Below are 12506 nucleotides of genomic sequence, written 5' to 3'. Positions count from 1 at the left end.
GAAAATTCTGGCTGTTAAGATGAAAAACAAGTAGTAAGCAGTAAAATTAACATTCAATCAAAACCCCTGTATTTCTTTTACAAAGCAATATGGGACGACAACTTGCTATGGGCCAAACAGACCTTAACAAAATTACTAAGAGGAAACAAAAATTTTAACCAGATGACAGTATTTACAATTCTTTTCCATAGCTTGTGAAAGAATTTGATCAGTATCTATGGAGCAGCAAGATTATTCATTTTTCATAAATGCATTCTTGTCTTTCTAGAAGGTGTACACTTTTCTAAAGCAATAACACTCACTAAATTATATCAAATGTTTACACTTGAGACAGACTATTCCGTCCCTACCTAGCAGCACAGCATTGGAGGGAGACTTTGCGCCGTACCATAATAAAAAAACCTAACAGATACAAATTTAAAATTCCAAACCCCACAGTTGTGTTCTCAAACAGTTGAATTAAACTACAGTACAATTTTCCTAAAGAAGCCTGCCCATTGTGGGAATAAACCACTATTAGGAGAGGCCAGATGGGGACTCAAAGGTATGACCATTTTACATATCACATTTTGAAACCCCAGAAATCTCAGTGTAAAAGACAACATAAAGATATATTCTCATTATAGTAAAAGTTTCATCAGTTACTGTGTAAAATGGCAACTGCAAAGATTTACAACCTGCATTAAAGCCAACTATCAAAAGTCAATTTAGAAGCAAGTGAAGTTAAAGTGCCCGGCAAAACAACAGTGATACTGGATTGTACGCAGCAGCAGGGACATACCCAGATCAAGACAAATGAGGATGCTGCTTAGGTTTTTTTTTTTTTCAAGAACCATTTTTGAATTGTGACCAGAATAGCCAAAGCAACTTGCCTCTTAAACACATTCACTCACCCTGGTGAATCTCAGAGAGACTCTCGAGCTTCAGCAAGCTCAGGGAACACCCACGGAAATGTAAGTGACATTGTTGGTATCTAAATGCCATTGCTAAAGCATCTGAAATTAGCGCTTATTTTCCATATACACCCATGAGAATAGTAAACAAGGCAGAAGGAGGTCTCAAATATTCCTTTCAAAAGGCCCAAGTATAATGTATGTACAGGTTTGGGTTTTCATTTGTTTTTAGATGTACAGAACTTAGATGTCCACAACCGCACATAAATCTGAATTAAACCTGAATGTACCTAATGTGTCAGATCAGGTCTTTTAGTATTAGTTTTTAACCTTCTCAACTCACATTTATTTTGTAACAAATGTGGTTTGTAAGAGCTTTCTGGGTTTTTTGATTATTATTCTACTGCAAAATGGCTTTAAAATGTTTTATAGTGATTTTTACATCTTTATAGTTAAATTAAAAGCTATATATACACAAACAAACATGTAGCCTTATGGTTTCTCTTCAATAAATGTTTTGATTTGGCTCTGCCTGAAGATTTATTTTTTTGTCTTTTCTTGCTGACCTTCCCTATTTGTTTCAGGTGGCCGGTCCCATGCTGCAAGCAATTACAGGCAACCATGGAAAGAAAACCTGAGCACTGTCACTGCATACCTGCCCCCCAGGGGAGCACTGGAAAGCACGATCCACTTCACCTCATGCCAAGTCCTTTCTAGGAGCTATAGTGTCAGAGCTAGCAGCTACTCATCATCACACATAATGAGGGCATAAATCATCTTGCAGAGAGGCCTGCCTTGACTTTCAGCTGAGGCTGTCATCTTCCTAAGCCATTTTCTTTACAGAGCTTCTTTTGTTGGGGCTCTTCTACATTTCTTCGTTTTTATAACTGCTACATAAGAGTTTCATTTTACTTGGATTAATGTTCTGACACTATTGAAAAAAAACCTAAATTCTGGTGCTTTTTTCTTTTTTTTTTTTTTTTTTTTTTTTTAAATGAGAGCGTCAAACCAAAAGTCCATACGGCATACACATAGGATCATATTTGCTTGAACTAATTCCATTATCTTTTGTATGAGGATGAACAACTCATAGTCCAGCCTCCGTACTTTTAATCAACATTAAACCTTTTTTGGGTTTCACCCAAATTTATTTGTTCACGCATGCTGCTGCTTATGAGGGCATTAAATGGCCATCTGACTCCTTGACCTCCCTTGGTTCTCTACAAGCAACTTTTTGCTATAAATACGTCTGTGTTCAAATATAGTTATAAATACATTCATGCTGGCTGCTATAACCTCATACAATAAGATTGCCAGCAGACCTATGCTCACATGCCCAAGAAAAAGGATACGAAAAAGAGAGATGACTGCAAACTATCTACAGAAGTCATTCAAGTGTGACTGACTACGTCATTCATCGCTTGCACGGAACAGCTACACATAGCGGGGAAAGAAAAAAGCTTATTGCATTTGGTTTCTCAAGGGACACCTACTCAAGAAATTACATTCCAGGACTCTATGGGTGAAATTCTGACAAACAACACAATCCCACCTTTAAAGTCTTGCTTTGAATACCAGGAAATAGCCCTGCTGGGGAATGGGTAAGAGGAATGCCTTGCATTGTTTTAAAAACACACAGGAGCCACAGGACCTACACAATATAGGCCCACTATAGCAAAGGGTTCAGGCACTGAAAGCAGCTGATTTAAAAAAAGAACTCAAAAAAAAATAATCAGGCTATAAAGCTAGTAGATGGCTCATTTTGAGATAAGAACGTATATTTGTATATACACATAAATTTTGTATATGTATGTACTTATTTGCATATACAATGCAAATATGCTTCCCCTAGTCAACAGCTTCTCCCTTTGCCTGCATTCAGAGCAGCCACTCAGAGCATCACCTGGAGGACAACACTAGGGAAACACAATTTAAACAAGCAAGCACAGTGCACAGCCAAGCCATTAGGAAATTGTGCCGCCGATTTCTGGAGGCACGTACAAAGACAGCACATTCATTTTCTGTGCTGGGAACAGCTATCAGATGCAGATCTGCCAGACCAAACTGCCCACTTCCTACATTACTGGAGAAAGCATAATGCTGTCTACTAGCCAAATACCTTCTATCACTGCGAGTGTGACCTTTTTTGAGGTCATTAATGATTCATAACCATTATTCTTTATCTAATAACTACCACCTTTTTTTAAAAAGGGTATTGCCATTTCAGGGATTTGTTTGTTTGGGTTTTTTTGTTTTGTTTTTAAAGTCTTCTGTTACCCAAGAGACCTATCTGCCTTTCCAGCTTTGTCTGGGAGCGCTCACATCCGGAGGTTACGCTCTCCCACCACCTGCCTTTGCCGAGAGGCAGGAAGCCGCCCTGCTTACCGAAGGACTCGCTCCGCGTCATCCCCCTTCGCTGGCACAGGATAAAAGCCTTCCAGGAGCCGGAAAGACAACCATAACGCCATGGGCAAGGGGATGTCCTGCCTGCGCTCCAGCCCTGACGCACTTGCCATGAGTTTACCACGCTTGAACCTGTCTGGGATGCAGCGTGAACCAGATACCAGACATACTCACAGACCTGGAAAGTTCTGTCCTGCCCAAAAAACCTGGCGATTCCAACGTTTCTCCTTTTAACAAATTCACACTACTCAAATTCTGGTTTCTTGTGATCATTCTCGATTGCAATTCTCTGTCCTGTATACTTTTCGCTTGCCTTTGTGCTTCTAACTTCCCCTCTAGCAAGTTGCTAGTTGGATGCTTTTCCTCTTATCCATTTTTGAGAATCCCTTCATCATGGCTTTTCTTATTCTTGGTCGTCTTTTCCAGGTACTGTTTTGCCTGCCCGTTTAGTTGAGGTTCCCATACGCTATGTGGGGATGGATGGTACAATTTCCCACTCTATTCTGGGGGATATCATCAGTGTTAGTCACTTGGACAAAATTCCTATGATGTCCCTAATTCATGTTTTGTCATAGAGGCCCTAACTCATCAAAACCGTGTTTTTCTCAAATTTAGCGTTTCAGTACTTCTGCACCCAGATCGCATAGAGCAAGCTGAATTCAAATCACTCATGGGCCCCTACCACTAATCCCCTGCACAGATGATATATACTTTCTCAGTAAAACACACCTGCTTTTTTCATGTATTTATTCTATATTAAGTTATCTTAATGCAGATTTTATTCAACCAAACAGTAAAAGAAAGCATTAGGACATTTTATGTGCCATTATACAGTCCATATATATATTAACACAAAGAAAAACACTGTCTATAATATTGACATTTGTTTATAAATCAAGATAGCTTCACTCACTTCAGGGCAGCTAGCTGAACTGATATCAGCTAACAATCTCAATTTTACTTTTGTGGGGGATTTGTTAAGTTAGAAGTAAAGTTGCACATAAAAAAAAAAAAAAAAAAAAAAGAAAAAGAAGAAAAAGTTCAAGTTTAAGGCTGAAAAGACCATTGCGGCCATGCTTTGAGCCTCTGGGGCTGCAGCGAGGCCGGGCTGCGTGCCAGAAGGAAGCCTGGCAAGCCACAGAGCTGGGCTGGAGCGTAAAGGCATTGCACGATCAAAGCAATCATTGCCAGGTAATGCGGATCTTCCCATAAAGCCTAAAACAAGAGGGCAATATTTAGGGTGGCAGTGATGCATACTGAATTTTGTTTACAGCGAGACCAGTGAAAAGCATTTTTCAAAGCTGACTGTCAGGTAACAGCAGTAATTCGGAATGAGAAGGTGCTTATTTCTTCCAAAGTTAGAGATGCCCCTGTGCTTTTGTCTTCTGTGGAAAGCTTTTCAAGCACAGCTAGGTTTTCTGTTACAGCATTTTTGTCACTACCCTCCACTTTTCCCCGCCTGGTATCTTGTAGGAATGAACACAACGTTGCTGCTGTCCTTCCAAGAATGGATGCAAAGCTTTGACGCTGAGACAAAACAGAAACCAAAACTCCAGAAAAATGTCATAATTTCTATGTTTGCCAGCTCTCAATTAACCAACAGGATGAGCTACAGCTTTCTGTCTCCAAACTGGTGTATCTGCTAAACCAAAAACATTCATCAACTGTTCAGACAGAAAAACAAAAACAAAACCACCACCACCTTCATCTTGCTGGTATCCTCCGTTAAACACTGAAATGAAATAAAGAGAATGGCCTAATTTAATTACTTAAGACAAAAATTCCCAGTTTACCCATCTTGCCCATTTGCATCTAAGTGATCTAATCTGCAGTGCCTGTGTTTTACCCTTCCACAGGAGCAGGGAGCACAGCAGAACCCACCTACTGCCAGAAGAACAGGATTTCAAGCCAAGGCTGGTTCTAACTCCCACGGTTACTAGAAAGCCCTCGAAAGACAAGCTGAGCATAAAATAAAGCTGAGCTCAGCTGGTTTTCAGGGTGTGTGGACAGAAGAAGAGAACTGTAAAGCAATACCAAAAAAACTGCATTGACATTTCTTTAAACAGTTCCTTCTAGAACAGTTGTTCCACCACCAGCAGATACCTTCTGTGACTTTCCTTATCACTGTCCCAAGCAGCCTCCACTCTTTCTATCTTGAAAGCAAAATACCACAACAAAATCACAACAATTCTGGTTGTGTCTTATTAGTCATTCCTCCTGTCATCAGGATTTCCTATTTTTATTTAGCTCAAGAGCATTATATCCCCAGTCTGCAATGCAACAGTCACAGCATTTGCTGTTGCTGCTTCTCAGGGACTTGGTGGTAGCAAATGCAGTAACAGACGTAGCGCGGGTTGTGTTTTGAAAATTCAAGGTAGAGATTCTTCTAAAAAATTTACCCTATCATTTACAGATATATAAATGTATATAAATATCTACTTATTATATAAGTAGATATATTATATATATGTTTTTTATATAAATATATAAAGCTTTATATATATTTGTGTGTGTGCGCGTGCGTAACTGTTTCCCAGCCATTGGACAACCAGCTAAAATACACTTTACAATTCACAGTAAAAGAACAACACTGAAGCAAACTGTTACTTTAACAAAATGTTATTGTACCTGTGGCAATGGAAGGCTGTAAGACACTAACACAGGCTTCCTCCGTGCTTGATTTTGATCTCAGACGCAGCACACAAACTTCAGCAGCCCAGACAAGCCCAAGCACCCTCAAGTATTTTTCAGAGACTGTAAAACCAGGAAGGCTTGTAGAACGGACAATTATCAAAGCTACTGTACAGGAGCTTTGATGCACTGAGGGAAGCACAAAATGTTTACCTCAGAGGAGTTAACAAGAGGGAACACAAAGAAAGGTCCAAAATAAATGGTTCAGTGGAAGCAAACTTGGAAATTTTCCTTTTGACAGAGTAAGAGGAGAAAGAAAATACAAATTAACCAAATGAGTGGAAAATATTGGATGATAACAGAAAACTGCAATTAATGTTATCATTAATGATCTTGTCACAAAAAGTCTTAGCAAAATCTTCTGGCGACACATAATTTGGACGCTCTGCTGCAAGGAGAAAGATGGAATCACCAAAAGGAAAACTGGATGTAGAGAAGGAACATAATAGAAATGTAATGAAGTGAAGTAACGCAGAGCACAAGGTCATTCATTCAGGGAATCGCTAAGAAATTCTGCTGTCAGCATCAGGCCATGATGCAAATGTTCGGAAGCGATGGGAGAAAGAGACCAAGCTACACCAGCAGGGCACTGACCTGCTCTGAGCTTCCAGGAAAGGCAAAAACCTTCCAGGGAAGGCAAACACGTTCTCTGGTTACAGCCTTTCCTGCTGAGAGAGTGCTGGGAAAACACTGACACCATCGTGCGAGGTAATGCCCAGACCTCATCTGAAACAGCCGGGTAGCATCTGGTCCTTCACACACCAGGGATTAATGGAAAACGCAGGAAATTGGAAGATAATCAAGGTACCAGATTTTTCTCTTGTACGAGGATATTATGGGTTTGGCTTACAGGAAGACGAAAGCTGACAGAAGCAACAAAAAGTTTAAAGTGTAATGTTGGCACAAGAAACCAGTGCGTGTAAAGCAGTCATTGCTAAATTTAGGCTGGAAATTAGAACATACCTAATATCAGAGAAAGGTGTCCAAGAACAGCCTTCCAAAGGGATATAAAATCATCTTAAAATTTAGGAATTGTGCAATATGATGGGGGTAAGCATCTGAATGGGAGATAGTTTCCTCTGATGTGATTTAGTTCTTTTTAATTTAAAAAAAGAGCATTGACAATTTTTTTTGTGGAATTCACTGAGAGGTTAACAAGAATCTAAACAATGACCTCTAGACAAAAATCCAGCAGGTTTATGAAACAGCATCGTTAGTGAATAACAGGAACATCCAGAGTACAAAGGTTTTCTAAAAATAAACAAAACAAAAACGACTAAAAAAAACCCCACCTAAGATTTGAGGTATCAAGTTTCAAAGGATAAGATGTCTTTCATATAATAAGATTTGGAAGAAACTTTGTGAACAGATTTTTCACTCTGCCTCCTGCACAATTTCTTGGCCTTCTTAACTTCTCTGAAGCAGTCGAAACCAGGAATGACGGAAAGCAGATGAATTATTTCTGAGGCATGATTCAGGATTTTAAATTTCTGCGACTTTTTTTTTTTTTCCCTTAAAAAGCCCCTTTTTCTAGGTGCAGTTACCAAGCACATGTCTGAGCATCTCAATTTGCCGTAAACTGGACAACAGCTACAGCTCTAGCAACACAAGCAACATTTCTTTTGCTGCTGAACTGAAAGAAGGACTAGAGTCTTGTATTTAGGAAGCAAGCAACTAATCTACATTTTTAACACAAAAACAATTCAGACCTCTGTGTTTTTTTCATTTTGTTTTTTAACCCACAGGGACAATGAAGGAAAAATAAATTGAAAGTCATCAGGAACTCCTATGGACAACAATGCTGTAGTATCCAAATAGAGTACACAAAATAAAGCTCTCCATTGTTTCCAGTTTTGGCAGGTTTTATGGCAGAGCCATAAGATACAGAGAACTCTCGTACAACACCTCTATCAATTAAACTGTTGTTCATCAGCCATACAAAAAACCCCTCAGCATTTTAGTAATTAAAGAAGCATCGGAAAGAGTAATTTCTGCAGCATCATAGGAAAAGAAAATAAAATAGTACTTTAAGATCAGTTAAGGAAATAAGGAAATAAAAAGCCAGGGTTTTTTTAGTATCTTTTTAGAAGGAAGCTACACAAACTACCTCTATAGCTCTATAACAAAACCTCATGATTAATGTATCGGTGTCGTAGTGAAATACTTCTGAAAAAGATAATGAAGTAGTAATTACACTGAAAATTATATTTCAGTTTCTGCCAAAGTACTTGTTTAGCCTTGCCTTCCCTCAAAAATAATGGCTACAAGAGACAGCCAAATCATAAAATGTGAGGTTTATAGTTTTATTTAACCAAAAGAGTATTTGAAACCCGTGTCTAGCATACTGAGATAAAACTTTGGTGAGCCTTTTTGGATGTCGAACGGACATCCTATGGACGTGATCCACCCTGCATCTGGATCCAGTTTTATACTAGTGTCAGTCACCAAAACCACTTGCATAAACAACAGAAGAGTAGTTATGAGACTGGCTCTCGTTGGGCCTCTTTGATTCTTTCCTCAAAGCTAACGATGACATACATTTCAAATAATATAAGCATATCCCTGGGTACCTCCTTCCCTCTCCATTCACAATCCATCTTGCATTGACAACTGCTGCAATACAGCGTAAATTGTTCCTAAGCTGACATGTCACGTGCCATGTTTTTCTGCAACAACGCGGTGGAAAGGATTCTCAGCATCCAAAAGGAAAAAAATATTAACTGCATCACAAGTCAAGATATGGTTCATTATCTGCAGTTATCACGTGAGAGTTCCACCTTTCCTGATGGAAGAACTTATTCTTAGGAAAAAACAATTTTTAAAATAATTAACATCTGTCAGAAAAATTGGAGTAGAGTTTCATGTGGCTGATGCTTCCCAATCCTAACTGAACGATGCATAATCACGTTAAATATTGCAATACTCCACTAAAAAAGCAATTTTATTTAACATTTTCTAAAATACTGCTAATTTCTACCTCATGGTATCATTTTCCACTGTTTGACAAATAAGATGAGTCTGGGGACAATAAACTACCAGCTCAACACAACCAACCAGCTGAGATTCAATTATTTCTTTTCAGGTCTCTCCTCCCCACAACACCCTCCCCCCAAGGCAAGAGCTGTGTCCTTGGTTTTGTAAGGACAATTGCTATCAATATAGCAAGAAATTTATTTCTTTTTGAAAGTATGATATACTAAGGTAGTAAAAAAGGCTGAACCATGTCCTACACTACCCAGTACTACATCTTCTGCTGCTGTTACCCGTGGCAAAAGGTGATGATGAACGATGACAACACTGGGAGCAGAAGCACCAGCTATTCCATTCACCTGCTGCAATTTGCGAAGTTCCCCCAGGGTTTCCTTCACAGCCTATTACTATTATTAACCAAATCAGGCACCAGAGAATTAGCCTGATTTTGTGAATAACATCTTCCACAAACAAGCAGCTATTCTCTCCAGTCCTATATGATGATAACATAGCAGGAACTTTCTGATAGCCTCTGCTGAGATCCTGCAGCACACTACTGGGGAGCTACCATGGAGGTACTGCAACCACGTTTGCCAAGCAACAAATAATATAGATAATCTCATATGATTTCAGCACCAAAACAGGCTGAATTGAGGTCAATTAGAATGGGATCCATTAAACTAATCTCCTACAGGCTCCCTACAAAATATCATAGAATATTGTCTTTTGGACAACACTTGGACCTGAAGTTCAGGTTCAACCAACTTTGTTGTTTTGTAGTCAACAGTTTTAAATGACTCTTAATAAGGAGATGTTTAACTAAGGAGGGGTCACCAATACAAGTATATCCTGAGGTGGGAGCAACCACGGATTTTCTATTAGTCTATGAAACAAATTGTTGATTCTGAATCAACCCCTAACAGAGGCACACACACTACAGAAGTTACTGTCTCAACAGAAATACTGGAAGAGCTGTGGAAACTGAACTCTCTTGCTATTAGCAGCAGAGATCCCACTGGGGCATGGAGGAAGATACTGATGTGGCTTGAAGGACAACCTGAGCTATTGCTGTGTCCACATGGAGTTTGTTCTTGGCATGGACTTCCACCTTTAAAATGTATTCTGTAGACATGTTAAACATATAAGCGTTATCCAGTGAAGTCCAGAAAAGAGTTAGTACCTGTGGTCTCAGAGACAATGTGCTGAGCACCAGCCCCACTGTAAGCATGACACCTATGCCTTTTCTGCAAGGCTTGCCTAAAAGGCTCTGAAAAGCAGTGACAGCTGCTCAGATAGTTGAACCCACACCAACTCCATTACCTTCAAAACCCACAGTTATCACAAAATGAGTAACCTTTCCTTTTAATTTGAAATGCTAGGATCTGACAAGCTGTATCCTCCCTGAGCAGCTAGGGTGAGGAGTTTCAATTGCCCCAAACAATGACTACAGCACTGCTTCCCTCAGCTTGCCATACAAGCAGTCTGCCATGAGAAGCACACAATGCCGATCAAAGATTAGCAGGGGTGGTCTCACAAAGCTGCCTGTGAGACACGTAGCTAAGGCCAGGCCAATGGCTGCACCATGCCCTGGCAGAGTGCTTCCTGACCATAAAAAGAGAGGCCAGCCAAGTGTCACGCAGCAAGCAATTCCCCTAAAGATGCTCTGATGGGTAGCCCTGTGGGGAACTGGACATGGCTGCAAAGAGGAGCAAGATGAGTTAAGGTGACTAGTCCTATTAAGGTGAATGTCCTCAACCCAATAGCTTCTTCCCCAGGGAAAAGACTGGGAACTTATTAAGGGAAATTATGAAACTCTCTTACTGATACACACAATTACTAAGGACCGCAAGAGGACTTATAGGCTCTTCCCATGAAAGGGAGAGGACCAAGAGGGAAGAAAAAAAGAAAGAAGAAGAGAGACATAAGAGTAACCTAGTATGAGATACAAATCAATAATTTGCATGGCAACCCTATGTTTTAGAAGAATACTGCTCCGTTTCCATGTAAGAATCGAGGCTCTGTCAAGTAGGTATAGAGACTACAGTAAAAAAAACAACTTGGAAATAAAAGTTGCATTATTAGCCTGGCCTCCTGTGTATTACAGGCCACTAAGGCTGCTTGATTAACATACACAAAAAGCATGAAGGCCAAGAGTAACCCTGAACCCTTACATGGGCCCCTCAGAGCCATCAAACTGCGCTGGCTAAAACATTTGTGTCTCATGCAGCTGCGTACCAACATGAGATTAGCCCTGGCTGCAGTCCCCTCATTCACTCTGTGCAAAGACTGTTTTAATATGAAATACCTTGTCTCACAGGAGCATAGCTTTATCTAAGGGCAAAAAAAAGAAAACCCAAACCCATGAAATCTCAGAAATTCACCAGGATGAGAAGTCAAGTAAATAAGATATTCTTTGGGAAAAGTAAAACGCGGCATGAAAAATCATTTTCTAAATCCATGTCTCAGCCAGGTGCTAGTATTGAGCTCCTCTCTACATTTTAACTAACCAGCTAAAGAGGAAGGTTAGAGGATAAGAGTTTGTGGCTGTGCACCCCACAAGTAAAGCAAGAACTTGAGAGGCATGCATAAGATTTGCTCAGTGGCTACAAGGCTGGCGTACATCTGACAGCTCTGCCACCTCACCTCCAGCAGTTCGGACTGTATAAAATAACACCCTTGTAAGGATCACATCAGAAATAGCTCAGAGAAAAAGCTCAGAGGAGTGCAGCTGCATTTCAGAAAGGTGAAACAGCAATCCTGATGGAAAAAGCTTCCTCCCTCCGGCAGCAAAAGGTGGAGTTTCTCCCTGGTGCTCTGCCAGTACAAACCTACAGATGTGCGTAGCCCAAGTCTTCCAGCTAACAGCACTTTCTTTGTGGGCAGACAATGCCAGACCTCTCACATATCTTATTTCTGAAGATGAAAAGCCCCGTGGCTTGCCAGGTACTGGGAAGTATGTCCTCAGCTTGTCAGGTCGCATGAGAAGGAATGGAAAGCCAGAGCGCCAGAGGCTGCTGGAGAACATGCCACCAGATAAGCCCTCTACATAAATGGCCTCAGCTGGTGACACGAAGCATCTGCTACCGTGGGTCTCCATCCCACGCCTAGACCCACACAAAATCATTTGAACACATCGCAGGAGACTGCACTTCTGCTGCACAGTACCTTGAAGTCCAAAACAAGTTTCTGCATTAACAGATGGTATTACTGACATCGCAGAGGAACAGCAGTACTATGAAACACCTCTGTTGTGTACAGCCTCTTCTCACATGAGGTGGCAGAGCAAGTTGTAGCATTCTGTTGCACAAATACAGCTAATCTGCAAGGATGGGTAAACCAAGAACTGCTCTTGCTGGAGTACTAGAAGAGCTGGAGCATCTTTGCTAACAAACATCATGATAAACAACATAAATGTTGCCTACAAATACAGGTACCTCTGGTCTCTGTGCTGGGAGAAATGTGATACTTCAGTGTTTGAGACATGGGACAAGAAAAGTGCAGGAAGAGGCGCCCGCCCCAGAGGATGCCCAGGCACGGAGCAGGTTACTT

At 40.5% G+C, this 12506-nt stretch overlaps 1 protein-coding gene across 24 annotated transcripts in view; it reads right to left on the bottom strand.

Annotated features, from left to right (window-relative positions):
- APBB2 (amyloid beta precursor protein binding family B member 2) overlaps positions 1 to 12506 on the bottom strand; it is a 192528-nt gene that overhangs the window by 121438 nt on the left and 58584 nt on the right. The window lies entirely within an intron of this gene.

This window comes from Rissa tridactyla, chromosome 5 (genome assembly GCF_028500815.1).
Source record: "Rissa tridactyla isolate bRisTri1 chromosome 5, bRisTri1.patW.cur.20221130, whole genome shotgun sequence".
In the NCBI taxonomy this organism is placed as follows: Eukaryota; Metazoa; Chordata; class Aves; order Charadriiformes; family Laridae; genus Rissa; species Rissa tridactyla.
The sequence above is the reverse complement of the archived record's forward strand: the minus strand, read 5'-3'. Positions and strand labels throughout refer to the sequence as shown.